This window comes from Chrysemys picta, chromosome 2 (genome assembly GCF_011386835.1).
Source record: "Chrysemys picta bellii isolate R12L10 chromosome 2, ASM1138683v2, whole genome shotgun sequence".
In the NCBI taxonomy this organism is placed as follows: domain Eukaryota; kingdom Metazoa; phylum Chordata; order Testudines; family Emydidae; genus Chrysemys; species Chrysemys picta.
In genome coordinates this window covers 83,897,384-83,912,824 of record NC_088792.1, presented here as the reverse complement: position 1 = coordinate 83,912,824, position 15,441 = coordinate 83,897,384, and positions in this window count along the sequence as shown.

The window sequence follows — 15,441 nt, the reverse complement described above, 5'->3', positions numbered from 1 at the left end:
GTCCCCTGCCTTCACTAGCAGGGTTTTAGCTCTTCTGGCTTGCAATGAAACTTAAATACGGTAGTGAAACTGTGGGGGTGGCAGTTTTACATCTTTACCTGGAGGAACTGGAATATGATTACAAATGGAATTTTACATTAATAGAACATTAAGCACTGACTTGAATTCTTGCATTTTTTAATTAGTTAAAATTCGAAGTCTCAAAAGCAAGTTAATCAGTTTGCACATTATAGCTGCCAATAATTGAATATTTTACCTGGGATAATTCCAGCTAGAATTGTGTTTATATTAAAGAACAGTTATCAGGACTTCAGAACCCATCCAGTTTTTCTACTGTTCTGAAAAGATATTTAAATTCCATTTAAATTTCTCTGAATTCTACACTCTTTACCCAACACGTGATCCTGTTTCAAGATTCAATTCTGCAGAAACTTATAAAACCAGGCAAATTTCCAATGCCAGTATAGAAATAGATAAAAAATACAAATAGATTAACATTAGTAATGAGAGGATTTTCAAATTGGTATTCTAAAAGAGAACAACTTGCAGCAACTGCAAACACTTTCGCATGATATTGGGTTGGAAGTGAACACGTCGAAGACAACGTGGTTGCAGAATGAGCATTGTGCAGAAGGAATCATCACTGTAAATGGGAAAGAAATTGAGGAGGTCGACAAATATATTTATCTGGGTCAGCAGCTGAGCAGAGACAACTCATTCAAAGGGGAATGCAGTAGGAGGAGAAAGGCGGGGTGGGCAAGTTTCAACAAAATAAAGATGTCTTTAATGGATGGTGAACTGCCCATGAAGAAAAGGAAAGAACTGTTTAACTCCACTGTTCTGCCAGCAATGATATACAGAGCAGAAAGCTGGTCAACAATGAAAGCGGAGAAAGAAAAATTTGCTGTCACCCAGAGAGCAATGGAAAGGCAAATGTGTAAGATATTGCTCCGTGATCACATGAGGAGATCAGAAGGTGTACAGAGGTGAATGATGTAGTGCAGGTGATGTACAACGCAAAGTGAAGATGGGCGGGTCATGTAGTCTGCAGGCAAGACAATAGGTGGACAATCTGCATCAGTGACTGGATCCCCAGAGACCAGAAGCGATCGCTGGGCAGACCGAAAACACGCTGGGTCGATCCCATGACAAAACTCTTTGGCTAGAAATGGAAAGAATGTGCTCACAACAAAATAGAATGGTGTGGTGTTGGCTTGTGTTTGTGGAGATATGGACGAGGACAAGCCAGACAAAGGTGATTCTAAAAGATACAATGGTGTTGATCCAGCTCCTACTGAAGTCAACAGAAATTTAGTCACTGATTTCAATAGGAGCAGAAGCAGACTCATGATGTTTCTGCATTTCCCTCTTCTCTACCTTCCTTTCCTGAACTTTTCCCCTTGAGTCCTTCTTTGTGTTGTTCCCTTTGACTCACTATCTGCCACTTTTACTAAGGCAAATCTGAAGGAAAAATCTCATGGATCATTTACGGGCTTTCCTTATTTACACAAGTAGTTCTATTTGTTGCAGGAGTGCTCTATGGCTGTGTATATGTAAATAGTTACTAGACAAAGCGCTAGTGGATGGCGCTCAAGAACATGGAGCATAGTTCCTAGGTTCTGTAGGACGAGTAAAACTTGTGTACTGCCAATGACTTCCTCTGTTCCTATGTTTAAAAGAAGCTCTTATGACCATTGACTTCAGAAGGCAACCTGTAGGAACTGGCCCAGAGTTTATCGCTTTAAGACCAACTTCTCAAAAGTGGCCTCTGATTTTGTATGCTTCAGTTCTGGTGAGCCCAACTTAGGATACCTATAGCCTGATTCTTCCAGAAGTGTTAAATACCCAGAGCCTTAGTTGAGTCAATGGGAACAGCAGGTGATCAGCACTTCTGAATATCAAGTCTATGACATTTCAAGTGGGGCATCCAAAAATTGAGACATCTGTTATAAATGACCTCTTTTACTACTGATAGCTTCTGTGAGTGATGCCACCATTCCTTTTTCTGCTACATATTGATTTATAGGAAGGGCAAGGTGATTTTTCTTTTTAAATGATTATGAAACTGGGATCTTTTACTGGTATCATTCAGATGAAATGGAAGTCAATAAATACGTGACAGATGAATGTTTGAACCTTACAACTCCTGATTTTGATTAAGACCTAAAATTAAAAAGGGCAAAATTCTGCTCTGATGCACACCTCAGACACTGACCTATTTGCTGATGTTGGGAGGTCACAGTTCTGAGAGGAATTTGTACCAGTAACTCTCAGGGTATGCCCTAATCAATAATACCATCAGTCATTGGCATATTCCCTGTCGGCAGCAATGGCCTCCCCACTCAGGGGTCCCATGGCTCAGTAACCCACCGTAAGAACCTGCAGGACTAGAAGTGGGAGTCCTAGGGGGTGTTAGACCACTGACCCCTCCACATCACCCCAGAAAGGTTATGCTAGACTCCTACCAGAGGACCTTGTGAAGCTGGGACTAGCAGGAAGTACCGCACAGCAGGACCTGACTAGCAGCTCCTTGCGGCCCACTGATTGGCTGGCACTAGTATTTAAGCCAGGAAGCCATGACAGGGAGTTGTATGAGCAACAATTCAGACTGCCTTGCTTCAGACCCTGAGTGTGAGAGATCCCAGACTCCAGCTTCTGACCCTGCGGCCCTGCCCTGACTCTTGATTTACTCTCTGGCCTGTCTTGGACTCTGACTTCCCAATACCTGGCCCTGCCTGCCTGCTGATGCCTGACTCCTGGTTTGCCCTCTTGCCTGTCTCAGACTCTGATCTTCTGGTACCGACTCGGCCTGACTCCCACTCTGACCACTAGGTCTGATTGACCACCCAAGACCTGGTTGTGATACCAACTTGGTTATGGTAGCCACTCACTCAAACTTGATCAGACAGGCCTCTGTACCTAGACAGGGTGGAGCTGGAACTTGAAGTATCCAACTAGTCCATGGTGACATGCCCCTGAAATAATAGCTTCTGAAACTGCTCTTGCTGTTGTTGTGCTGTTATCTGGGCCTGCTGAAACTGCTGTTGGCCTGCTTTTTGAGCCTGCTGCTGACATACTAGCCATTTCAGAAGGGTCTGAAATCCAAATTGACACAAGGTTGGCAATAGTCTCTAGCCGTTCTCCTGCTATGCTGTTTTACAAGCAATAAACTAAAATATACAAACTCAAAAAGTATCAGCTCTCCAGAGTAGCTCCTAAGTTTCCTCAGAGCTCCCTACCTTGGATTCTGGTTAGCAGTTCTGGAGGAGAGAGAGAACTGCTTCACCCTCATTAACCCTCCTAAGGATATCAGCAAGGCTTCTAGGCTCCCTCCAAGAGACACCAAAGACTTGTGCACCCCCAGCATATACAGAAATAGAAATTGGAAAATAACTAGGTGATGATTGGGATGGGCCTGTGGACTTCAGAGAGAAGACAGACATGCAGGGTCATTGTAAAAACATTTTAAAATAGCTTTACAGCAGGTCATAACCCTGTGACCAAATAATTCACAAGAAATAGCGCTTGATGAAAACTAACTTGTTCCTGCTCTATCCTCACAAACATCAAGCAAGGAGCACTGAAAACCCAAGACATCACAAACCAACTTCTCACTTTCCTTCTGAAAGGCAATCTTTGGTTAGAGACACAGGTACTTGCTACTTAATAAAATGGTAGTTAGGCACCTAGGCACGTCTAGGCGCCTATCTGCAGCCTTGGGCACCTAAATACCTGTAAGGGCCAGATTGTCAGTCCTCCTTGCTTTACATTCAATGTGAGACTCCCAGGTTCAAACCCCAGGTCTTCCTTCACTTTGCTCTTTCTTCATAAGAACACACTACTGTGCATGGGGGTATCAATGAAAATGCATATAGGGCAGGCAAACACTGGAGGTGATTAACACGCATTTGGCCCTGATGTTTCAGTTACCAGCTAAATGCAGATAACACCACTATTGGCAGTGAAATTACTCAGGATTTATACTCATATAACCAAACTGAATTTGGCTCTGAAGGTAGAAATTTCCCTAATTTTTGCCATTAGGACACATATGAAGAGAACAAAATACATTGTTCTAGTTACAATAATTCCTACCATTGTTGCACGTTTAGGAATATTGTTTTAATTGTACACAGGCGGTAACATTAGCTTCAGCTATTAATTAAAAACAAAAACAAAAAAACTTCTGCTTTTTCCTACATTTGCTGTTCTCAGTGGTTATATTGTTTTGCTCCAAACTTCTTTTTTTTTCCTTCAAAATACCTTCTGGTAATGTCACAAATGAGGAAATATTACTTTCACTAATATAGGAAGTTGTTTTAAAATAAACCCCACATTTTCTTCTAGCTGTTTCATTCATAATTTCAAAACCACATGAACTAGGTGTTAAAGACGGTGATTAATTTAAGTGTAAAGATTTGCGGTACAATGCACAATAATATGTAATGATAATGTGGTTGTATAAGCAGCACCATCCACTTACAAGACACAATTATAGGCATTTTTAGGCTTTAAACAGCCTTTAGACTGCCTGCTGTGTGGGTTTTTGTTTGTTTTAAAACCTTCAGGAGCAAATGGGCAGCTGTTGTAAGCTCATTTAAGCCAGTGGAGTTACAAGGATATGCAGGGACACACATTAGTTTGCCAACTCAATCCTAAATAAAGATGAACAGGGACTGAAAGTGAACACTTATGTGGCTGAAAAGTTTCTGTCAAAACCCAAATTTAGTTTTTGATTACATTAACATTTTCACAGAAAGTGTCTGCTTTCCTTTTAAACTTTTCATTTGGGGAGCCGGGGGAGGAGACAGGACTTTTCAGTTTTTTTGGCCGAAAACAAGAAAGGGGGTTTGGTCAAAAAGTCAAAATTTTCAGCAAAGAAACCACTTTCCACCCATATATAGTGCTCAGAAAAGAAGCTAACAATCCCACCCAGTCTAATAGTTTTATACCTAGGAGAGGCAGTCTACTATTTAAGGCAGAGGGATGAGCATCAGGACTCCTCGGTTCTTTTCTCATCTCTACCAGTGACAGTGTATATGTATTACACAAGTTGTTTCACGCTTCTGTGCCTCATGTTCTCCATCTGTAACACTCACCTCAGAGATTTTGGGAGGCTTAGTCTACACTAGCACTTATGTTGGCAAAACTTTTGTCACTCAGGGGTGTGGAAAAAAAACCCCACCCCCCTGAGTGACATAAGTTTTGCCAGCATAAGTGCTTATGTGCATGGTGCTATGTCAGCGGGAGACGTTTTCCTGCCAACATAGTTCCACCGCTCGTTGGGCTGGTTTTATTATGTCGACGGGAGAGCTCTCTCCCATCAGCATAACATGGCTACATGAGCCATCTTACAGCGACACAGCTAAATCAGTACAGGTGTGCTGCTGTAAGCTTGAAAGTGTAGACATTCATTTGTAAAGCATTTTGAGATTCCCTGACATAAAGATGTTAACTGCTTTTGTTTTGTGGCTTGTCCTCCTTTCCCTATTCTCTACTGGGCCCACCTCTTGCCTGCAGGCATATATGTGCTGCTTTATATTGGATTTTTGTTTAAAACACATGTAGCAAAAATAAGTGACCAAATAAGTTATTAGTAATGAAAGGAAGAGTTGCTTGGATGTACAAATGAAATAACACAACAGACTTTTTCTTTATCTAGTAGGGGGTAGGCAACCTACAGCACGTGTGCTGAAGGCAGCACGCGAGTTGATTTTCAGTGGCACTCACACTCATAGACTCATAGACTCATAGACTTTAAGGTCAGAAGGGACCATTATGATCATCTGGTCTGACCCCCTGCATGCTGCAGGCCATAAAACCGTCCCTACCCCTTCCCTGGACTCTGCTGCTGAAGTCCCCAATCCTGTTACTAGTGACTTCAATCGGCAGAGACCCTCCTGCTAGAGATCCCTGCCCCATGCTGCGGAGGAAGGCGAAAAACCTCCAGAGGCTCAGCCAATCTGCCCTGGAGGAAAATTCCTTCCCGACCCCAAATATGGCGATCAGTAAGACCCCGAGCATATAGGCAAGAGTCTCCATCCTGACCCCTGTTAGCCATTATGCTATTTACCTACCATTGCTTGGTTTTCTTGACACTGCCTGGGTCCTGGCCACTGGTCCGAGGGGCTCTGCATTTTAATTTAATTTTAAATGAAGCTTCTTAAACATAAAAACCTTATTTACTTTACATACAACAATAGTTTAGTTCTAGAAAGAGACCTTCTAAAAATGTTAAAATGTATGACTGGCACACAAAACCTTAAATCAGAGTGAATAAATGAAGACTCGGCACACCACTTCTGAAAGGTTGCCGACTCCTGATCTAGTACAAGAGATGCATACAATGTACAGTCTAGTGGTATCTTTTCATACCTTTAATTTGATTGTTTATCTTCATCAACCTATAACTGCTCTTGCAGTTTGATAAATGTTTTAATCTCTTCTCATCCATGTTACCTTACCATATGGTCTAGACTGGAGGCAACATGCACCGTAACTAATCATCTACACATAAAAAAAACTGCACTCATTTAAAAGTGGTGGTTGTTTTGTTTTTTTTAAATTATTTGGTTACAGCATTGCAAGTGTGGATGTAGACAAGGCCTAAGAAAATTCATATTCAGCTCTCCAAGAGTAGGCCAAGTCTGCACACAGATTTTGTGTCAGTACAGCTATATTGGGTAGGGTGTTATTTTTTTTAAACCCAAAAGAGTTATACCAGTACAACCCACTGGTGTGAACAGTTATATTGGTAGAAAGATTCCTTACAGATGTATAGCTGCTTATACATCAAGGGGGCTGTGCTTCTTTCACTATACAGGAATAGCTAAAATGGTACAACTTTTGTCTTTAGACAAGCCCTTAGCATCAGCCCTCCATTCAGCTGAGAGGGCTGTGCATAGGGGACACTTCAAATGCAATGCTTAGAATTATTTTCATGAGAGTAATTTTACCTAGCTAAAAGAATTAAGAATAATTCTAACTGTGCACATGCAGTTTTGCATGCCTTAGTTAAGCATGCAACTGAAGGCTAACATCTTCTGAAAAAAATGAACTCCAAAAATAAAGTTGTGGGCCTATTTCTCCTCTTAACTACACTACTGTAAATCAGGAGTCACGCCCTTGAGGTCAACTGAGTTATTTGCGTGGTAAAGCTGGTACGAGATCAACTTGAGTACTTAGATGTGTGCTCCAGTCTTTATTTTAAGATTATGCATTAGAACCTTAGCCTCTCAGTAGAAACATACATATGTATTAGATAGTATTATCTCAGGTTAGGAAGAGAATAAATATAAAACTTCATGTAATTAAATGCCAAGGAAGCCTGTGTCTGTGCAAATCAAACCAAGGCACTTTGACCTAGCAATCTACCCTTGTCTCTGGGGTACAGAGATAAGGGCCAATGCCAGGCACAGGAGAAGGAGCTGCAGAAGGCATCCAGAAGACTGAGAACAGCCTCAAGGCTGATGCTGCTCCCAGGACCATCCCCATTACAAACAGCTCTGTGTCATACTGAGACAGGACCATAACTTCCTGACAAGCACAGTGGGCACTCCCGCTTGAAATGGCAACCAAAGAGGAGATGACTGATAGCAGAGACATGGACTCTGCCAGACTGACTAACAGACCCAGAGATCCTGCCAGACAGACCGAGCTGGACCCTCAAAGCCAATTCATCACTAAGGAAGGGGATTCAGACAGATGTCACTTAGTAGGACTGGCCATTTTGTTTGTTTACCCTAGGGCCTCTGAAACATCACCCACTTCTCAAAATGGCAGTCGACTGCTTCCAGGGACTAGCCCTTTTATTTTAACAAGCATCAAACGGCAGTACCCCAAAAAGTTGGAAACCAGCTAAAAAGCATTCCTAAAATACATAGTTCTGCAAAATAGAAGCTAAGCACTTGCATGGATTCCAACCAGCATTCCCAATACGTTCTTCTACAGCACATGTGTTGTGAATGATTTCATGCAGCTTTTTGAGACCCAAAGAGTAAGAATACATTACATGCAAACTGGGTTAGAGTCAGGAAAGAAGAAGCCATGTGTGGTAGACTCATGACTCAGCTCGCATCCCTAACTGTCAGATATCGAAACCCTCAGCTGCTCGCAGAGAAGGCCTTAGCACGCACAGCTTTGTACTCTTGTGGCACCGTTTCACAGGCCTTTCCCAGCAAATAGCATTTAATCTTTGCCCAAACATTTCTAGGCAGATCTGCCTTGTTTTTCCCACCACAGTAGGGCACCTTCCCACGCCACTTTGTACAAACTGATTGGTGGATCATCCCTGTGAAGAATCTGGCAGTGTAGGGCTCTGGTTGACCACCCATCCTCTCCAGCAGCACCCTGCTGTGGCCCATTGAGACCCTCAAAAAGGGATATATCCTCAAGGATCATGGCTGCCTGGAATTTAACAATCTCTACCATACCACCCTGAAAGTTACCCCCGCAGTCCACTCACAACCCCCACCCTTATGGCTAAAGGGGTTAAACATCCACTGTATACTCACCATGCTGCACCATGAAACAATGGTCACTGTGAGCCTTTAAAATAAAAAAGGACCAAGATGGGAAAAAAGAATTATAGCAGTTATTCCCCACACAAACACCTAACAATGACTCTGTCTATCCTTGATCTTGGTTGGGTATCCTGGAGGCACATCCCTTCTACATGGACTGACCAACTCAGCATGGTAACAAGGGAAGACGTGTTTTCTAAACTGGTCCAGACTGTTCACCCAGAGCCCACAAGACTCAGGAATGGCAGGAATCAGTGCTGTTCCTAGGGGGGTGTGGGGCCTCCCGGCCTGGGACAAATCAGCCTGTATGGGGCCCCCAGGGCAGAAGGGCAATGGATGGGGTCAGCCTGGCACTGGCATGTTCCAGCGGTGCTAGGACGCTGGCAGCCGGGGCAGCGGCGGGTGAGCAAGAAAAAGAAACAATGCTCTTTCCTGCCGGTGAGTGCAGGCCTGACCCCCGCTGCTGACACCAGCCCCCTCGTTAACCCCCCAGGCTGGCCTGGCTCCCCGAACCCCTAACCCCACCCCCTGGGCTGGGCTGGCCCCCCAGGCACTCCTAACCTCACCCTCTGGGCCGGCCTAGTGCCCCCTGCATGACACATGCACACTGATCCCCCAAAGCATGGGGCCCAGAGCGGTCACCCCAATTCCCCATACCAAAGGGACAGCTCTGGCAGGAATGTATGCATGAGGAGAGAAAGACAAGAAAATTAGGTTGACTTAACTGTTTCAGGCAGGGGTGTGACCCCCCCCCCCCCAAGCAGCATACTTAAGCCAACCTAAGTCCCTGTGTGGACAGCACTAGGTTGACTGAAGAATTCTTCCATTGATCCAGCCTCTCAGGGAGGTGGATTACCTATGCAGATAGGAGAATCCCTCCTGTTGACATAGATAGTGTCTACACTGAAGCACTACAGTGCCTGCCTAACCTCGCCCTGCTACCCGGTCAGTAGCATTTCTCCATCACTGAGATCGAGCTTGTCATCAGAAATCTCCACCCGCCCTTCAGTCTTCCAAATGCCCACTCCACAACTATCCTGCATCTGCTCAGGCAATAGTTAAATCTTTCCTCACTTCTGTCCAGGTGCCAGGAATGTGGCTTCATTAGCAGGGAGAGCAAAGGGCAGACTGGGTCCCTGGGGAAGGGCGGGGGGGAGGAATCACAACTGGCATTGCAACCCCATTTGCAACCCCATTAATGTCCAGGGCCGGCTCCAGGGTTTTTGCCACCCCAAGCGGCGCAAAAAAAAAAAAAAAAAAAAAAAAAAAAGCCGCGATCTGCGGCGGCAATTCGGCGGGAGGTCCTTCCTCCGAGCAGGAGTGAGGGACCGTCCGCCGAATTGCCGCTGAATAGCTGGACGTGCCGCCCCTCTCCGGAGTGGCCACCCCAAGCACCTGCTTGGCAAGCTGGTGCCTGGAGCCGGCCCTGTTAATGTCAATAGGGCACCTCAGGAAAATGTCCTTACTTTCAACTTACCAAAAAGTCCTGTATTCCTACAGATACAAGCATCATGGAACTTCCCCGGCTGGCCAACAATAGTGTCAGTAAGTTATCCACCAAACATAGTTAAATCGATAGCATAAGCATGGAGAAGTACCCCTTTCTTTTTACATATTCAGAAACAAGGCAGGAGGAAGGAAGGGCCAGAATCAAGATGTGTCTCATTTATCACCCCATCACAATTAGGAGCCTTTGTCACCAAATCTATCTGTTATTTCCTGGACGTTGCCCAGCATGACAAGCCTGCGCAGGAGAATAAGCTTATTTGTCTTGCACACCTGGATGATGACCACCGCCCATGTAGATTTTCCAACCCCAAATTGATTGCCCACTGACTGACATAAATGGGAGTTAGGCACCTAGGCCCTTTAAAAAAAATCCACTTGGTGCCTGTCTGCATCTTTAGGTGTCTAAATACCTTTGAAAGTGTATCTGTGTGATCATGTGCAGGTAACAACTTCTCCATGTCTCAATCCCTCCCACTCCCCATGTGTAAAATAAGGTTAACAATGACCTACTTCAGAGACATACTCAAGTGTTTTGCCTTTTTTTTTTTTTCGTTGGATGACTATTGAAGTGAAAAACTCAAAGTTTAGAGGCGAACAAAAGTTTAGTCTCCACCCAGAAGAGCATCTGGAAAGCACATCAATTTAATAAAAACATCATGAATAATAATAATAAAAAAATCTATAACTAGACTGAAGTTCAGTCTGTACCAAGAGACTGAGGTAATATATTTTATTGGACCAACTTCTGTCAGTGAGAGAGACAAGCTTTCAAGCTACACAGAGCTCTTCTTGAGATCTAGGCTAGGTTCTACACTATGGGGTGGGGGGTCGACCTAAGATACGCAACTTCAGCTACGTGAATAGCGTAGCTGAAGTTGCATAATTTAGGTTGACTTACCTAGCTGTGAGGACGGCGGTGAGTCGACCGCTGCCGCTCCGCGGTCGACTCCGCTTCCGCCTCTTGCCGCGGTTTATTTCCAGAGTTGACGGCAGAGTGATCAGGGATCGATTTTATCATGTCTTCACTAGACGCGATAAGTCGATCCCCAATAGATCGATTGCTACCCACCGATCCGGCGGGTAGTGAAGACGTGCCCCTAGGAAACATACTCAGAGCTGTCACAGCTAAATACAAGGTGGTGTTTAGCATAAGGTGCTAAGACTAAATAGTTGCACAATATGCCTCAATAAGAACGATGTGGGTGAAACGAGACAATCATTGCACTCTCAAATGAACTTACATAGAAAAATGATAAGACAAACACACTATATGCCTCATGGGTGAGCACTTTTCAAAAAAATGATCACTCTGTATCTGACCTCTCAGTCCTTGTCCTCAAAGGAAACCTGCACAACATCTTCAAGAGATGAGCCTGTGCGCTTAAATTCATAACTTTGTTAGATGCTAAAGATCATGGCCTGAATAAAGACACTGGATTTATGACTCATTACAACAATCTATCACCCACTTACCCTCCTTTGTCCATGACTACTGCAGGGGTAGGCAACCTGTGGCACGCGAGCTGATTTTCAGTGGCACTCACACTGCCCGGGTCCTGGCCACCAGTCCGGGGTGCTCTGCATTTTAATTTAATTTTAAATGAAGTTTCTTAAACATTTTAAAAACCTTATTTACTTTACATACAACAATAGTTTAGTTCTAAATTACAGACTTATAGAAAGAGACCTTCTAAAAATGTTAAAATGTATGACTGGCACGTGAAACCTTAAATTAGAATGAATAAATGAAGACTCGGCACACCACTTCTGAAAGGTTGCCGACCTCTGGACTACAGAGTTGTTAACGGCCCACTTAACCTTGATTGGTCTCTTGCACCATGTTAATTCCTTAGACTAAGGAATCTGTTCCACCTTGTGTTTAGCTGTGCCGCTCTGAGAACCTTTCCCAGACCCAAAGAAGAGCTCTGTGTAGGGTGACCAGACAACAAATGTGAAAAATTGGGACAGGGGGTGGGGGGTAATAGGATCCTATATAAGAAAAAGATCCAAAAATCAGGACTGTCCCTATAAAATCGGGACATCTGGTCACTCTAGCTCTGTGTAAGTTAGAAAGCTTCTCTCTCTCACCAACAGAAGTTGGTCCAATTAAAGACATTACCTCACCTACCTTGTTTCTCTGGGCCCAACATATAAATATAATACAATATTCTGGGACCAACATAGGTACAACACTGCAAATAGTCAGTACAAAGGAATTGGGTAAAAGATTTAAGGAATTGGGTAAAGATAAAAACCACCAGTGAAGATGTGAAAGCATACAGAGGACAATACAGTTTCAGATCTGCAAGCTATCATCTGCATTGCTCAAGAAACAGCTCTTTATATTAAAAAGATTTTGTACATAATAGCAGAATCTGAGTGCAGGTAAAATTTTCAAAAAAGGCCATCATTCAAGAGCCATAGTCACATAGAAAGTTAGTTGGACTTCAGCTCCCTCTAATCAACATTTAACAGATTTAAGAACCGCAAGTGCCTCTTAAAGCAAAATCTGCTGTTGAATGGGGTTCATTTGTGAACACATCATCTAGGTCAGTATGTCACCAGTTTAATATAGGAGCTTAGTTGTGTTCTCTTGCTTTGCCAACTCTATGGCTTTTTACCAACTAGAGTTGGGCAAGTAACTGATTTTTCAGATCACTGGCAGCGCCAAAAAAAACAAAAATAAAAGTTGTTTCATGTCACCAACATTTTTCAAAATTTCGGGTAAATGATAAAAAGTTAAATGTAGGGCATGTCTACACAGAGACGTACCGCGTGGCAAGCCAGGGTGTGAACGTACAGCACATTCACCTGCTGCACAGCAACTTGCAACTTGGCTAGGTTAGTGCGCTGTTCATTCACAACCTGGCTTGCCATGCACTAAGTCTCCGAGTAGACCAGCCCTTCGAATCAAATGAAACATTTGGGGGGAAAGGGCTAGATTCACAAGGCGCCATCGGTGTCATTCACAAAACAAAGTGAAACAGCTTCAACAGGAGAGATTCACAGACACCCCCATCCAGAATAGCCAATAACCTGGTGGTTAGGTCACCAACAGGGATGCAGCTGACCTTGGCTCAAGTCCCTGCTCCTACGTCTCCCCTATGCCAGGTGAGCGCTGTAACCATTGGGCTGTAGGCCACAAGGGGGCATCCCCACCACCTCAGTGAGGGCTTGTGAATGGTGGCTAAATATTGGCGGTAGGCACCTAGGTCGCTTTGTGAATGTAGCCTGAAGAATTCAAATGTTTGTTTCAAAGATGTCAAAGTGAACCATTTTGACATCTCCGACTCCCTCCCACCAAAACAGTTTGCTGAAATCAACACAAAATGTTTTACTTGACCTAAAAATGCAAGTTCAGGTAAGCAAAATTTTGGCTGAAAAATTTTGCCCAGCTCTAGTGTTAGCCCTGTAGCAATTCAGCTGTAGGGAGGTAAGAGTGGAAATGGTGGCTTAGAGCCTGCTTCTGCAGCATTCGCGTGTGCTTAACCAGGCACTGTAAGTAGTCCCATGAAAATCAGAGGGGAGAGGGTCACACACTTCCAGTGTGTAGAGCTAAGCACATTGTCATAGGGCACCCCCGACTGGAGTGGCACTGCCAGCAGGTTGCAGCATGACTGGTGCGCCTGCCTTGATTTCCCCTTCATCAGAGTCCCCAGTAAAAGTCCAAACAGTCTCTGAATATAAATATAGCCCTCACAGAGTTAATGTATTAAAGTAAGTCCCATGCAACCAACTCCCACAAGCACAGTCCCACCAGTACATCACCATGGTCCAGCTCTCCAGGGCCACCCCAGTGACCCTCACCACATCTTTCTCCCAGCCTTCAGCCCTTTCTGGCCCTCCAGCCAGGGGCGGCTCTATGTTTTTTGCCGCCCCAAGCATGGCAGTCAGGCGGCCTTCGGTCACGCGGATTCGGCGCCATTTCTGCGGGTGATCTGCTGGTCCCGTGCCTTCAGTGTACCTACTGCCAAATTGCCGCTGAAGCCGCAGGACCGGCGGACCTCCCGAAGGCTGCCTGACTGCCGCCCTCACAGCGACCAGCACGCGGCCCCGCACGGCTTGCCGCCCCAGGTACGCACTTGCTGCGCTGGTGCCTGGAGCCGCCCCTGCCCCCAGCTTCAGCTCTCTGGCTCTGAGAGCAAGCAGGCATCTCCCTCTGCTGCGCTCAGCCTTCAGCCCTCTCTTGCCATGGCTTGCTGGCTCAGGAAGGTCAGCTCCTCCACTGCCTTCCTGGTAATCCCCCCTCTCTTGCCAGGGAGAGCCTACAGAGAACTTTGTGCTCCTTACAGTCTTCACTAGCATCCGACAAAGTGGGCATTCACCCATGAAAGCTTATGCTCCAATACATCTGTTAGTCTTAAAGGTGCCACAGGACTCTCTGTAGCCTTCACTAGATACCTCCTCCAGCCATCTGCTCTCTGGGGGTATGTCTGCACTGCAATTAAACACCCACAGCTGATGTATGACAGCTGACTCAGACTTGAGGGGGATCAGGCACAAGGGCTGTTTAACTGTGGTGTAGACATTCTGAATCAGGCTCAAGCCTGAGTTCAGGGACCTTCCCACATTGCAGGGTGAGGGTGCTAGAGTCCAGGCTCCCGCCCAAGCCTGAACATTTACACCACCTTTAAATGCCCTTTAGCCCAAATCCTGTAAGCCCAAGGGTTTTAATTGCAATGTAGACATACCCTGGGAGCTCTGACTCAAGATGTCCCTCTGTCACCGGGCAAGCAGAGAAAGCCCTATGTCTGCTGCCCCTTGCCCAAATCACCCAGGCTTCCTCTCATCAGGTCTCTCTCACCTCTAGGTGCAGGTGCCCTTCTTTAAAGCAATTCGGAGGCAGCTAACAAGGCACAGGTGCATTGGCCCTACTCCCTCTTAAAAGGCCAGTGTCACCCTGTGACACATTCTTAGGTCTTTGCAGGGTAAGGATCTTAGAATGAATAACTTTTCAGTCATAGCTACAGTGTTGTCATCACAATGTTACCATAGCAGCCATTCAGTACAACAGGTTTGTTAACAAAGATATTGAAAGGGCAAAATTGGGGATAAGATGACATTTGTCGTAATGAGGAAGAAGATTTGGTATGGTGTTTTTTCCATCCCCGGCTTCTTTTTTCTAAAGGTTAAAAAGACTACAGGGTGTTTTGGTCCTGTTTCATAACAGCTTCCCCTTTCTGGACTTAAAAATTAAATCCAGAATTTAGTTTTTCTGTGATTACTATATTTATTGTTCTCCTCCACATACCTTTACTTCTAGGTACAAAGAGCAGCATGGAACTAATGACATCATAAAGCATTCCCACGTCACACCCGATCTGCCATCACACAGCTCACCTTGCCTAGGCTCCTTCTCTAGAATCAACAGAAGGAGCCTGCATTCTACAAACCTACTCTGAAGGACCCT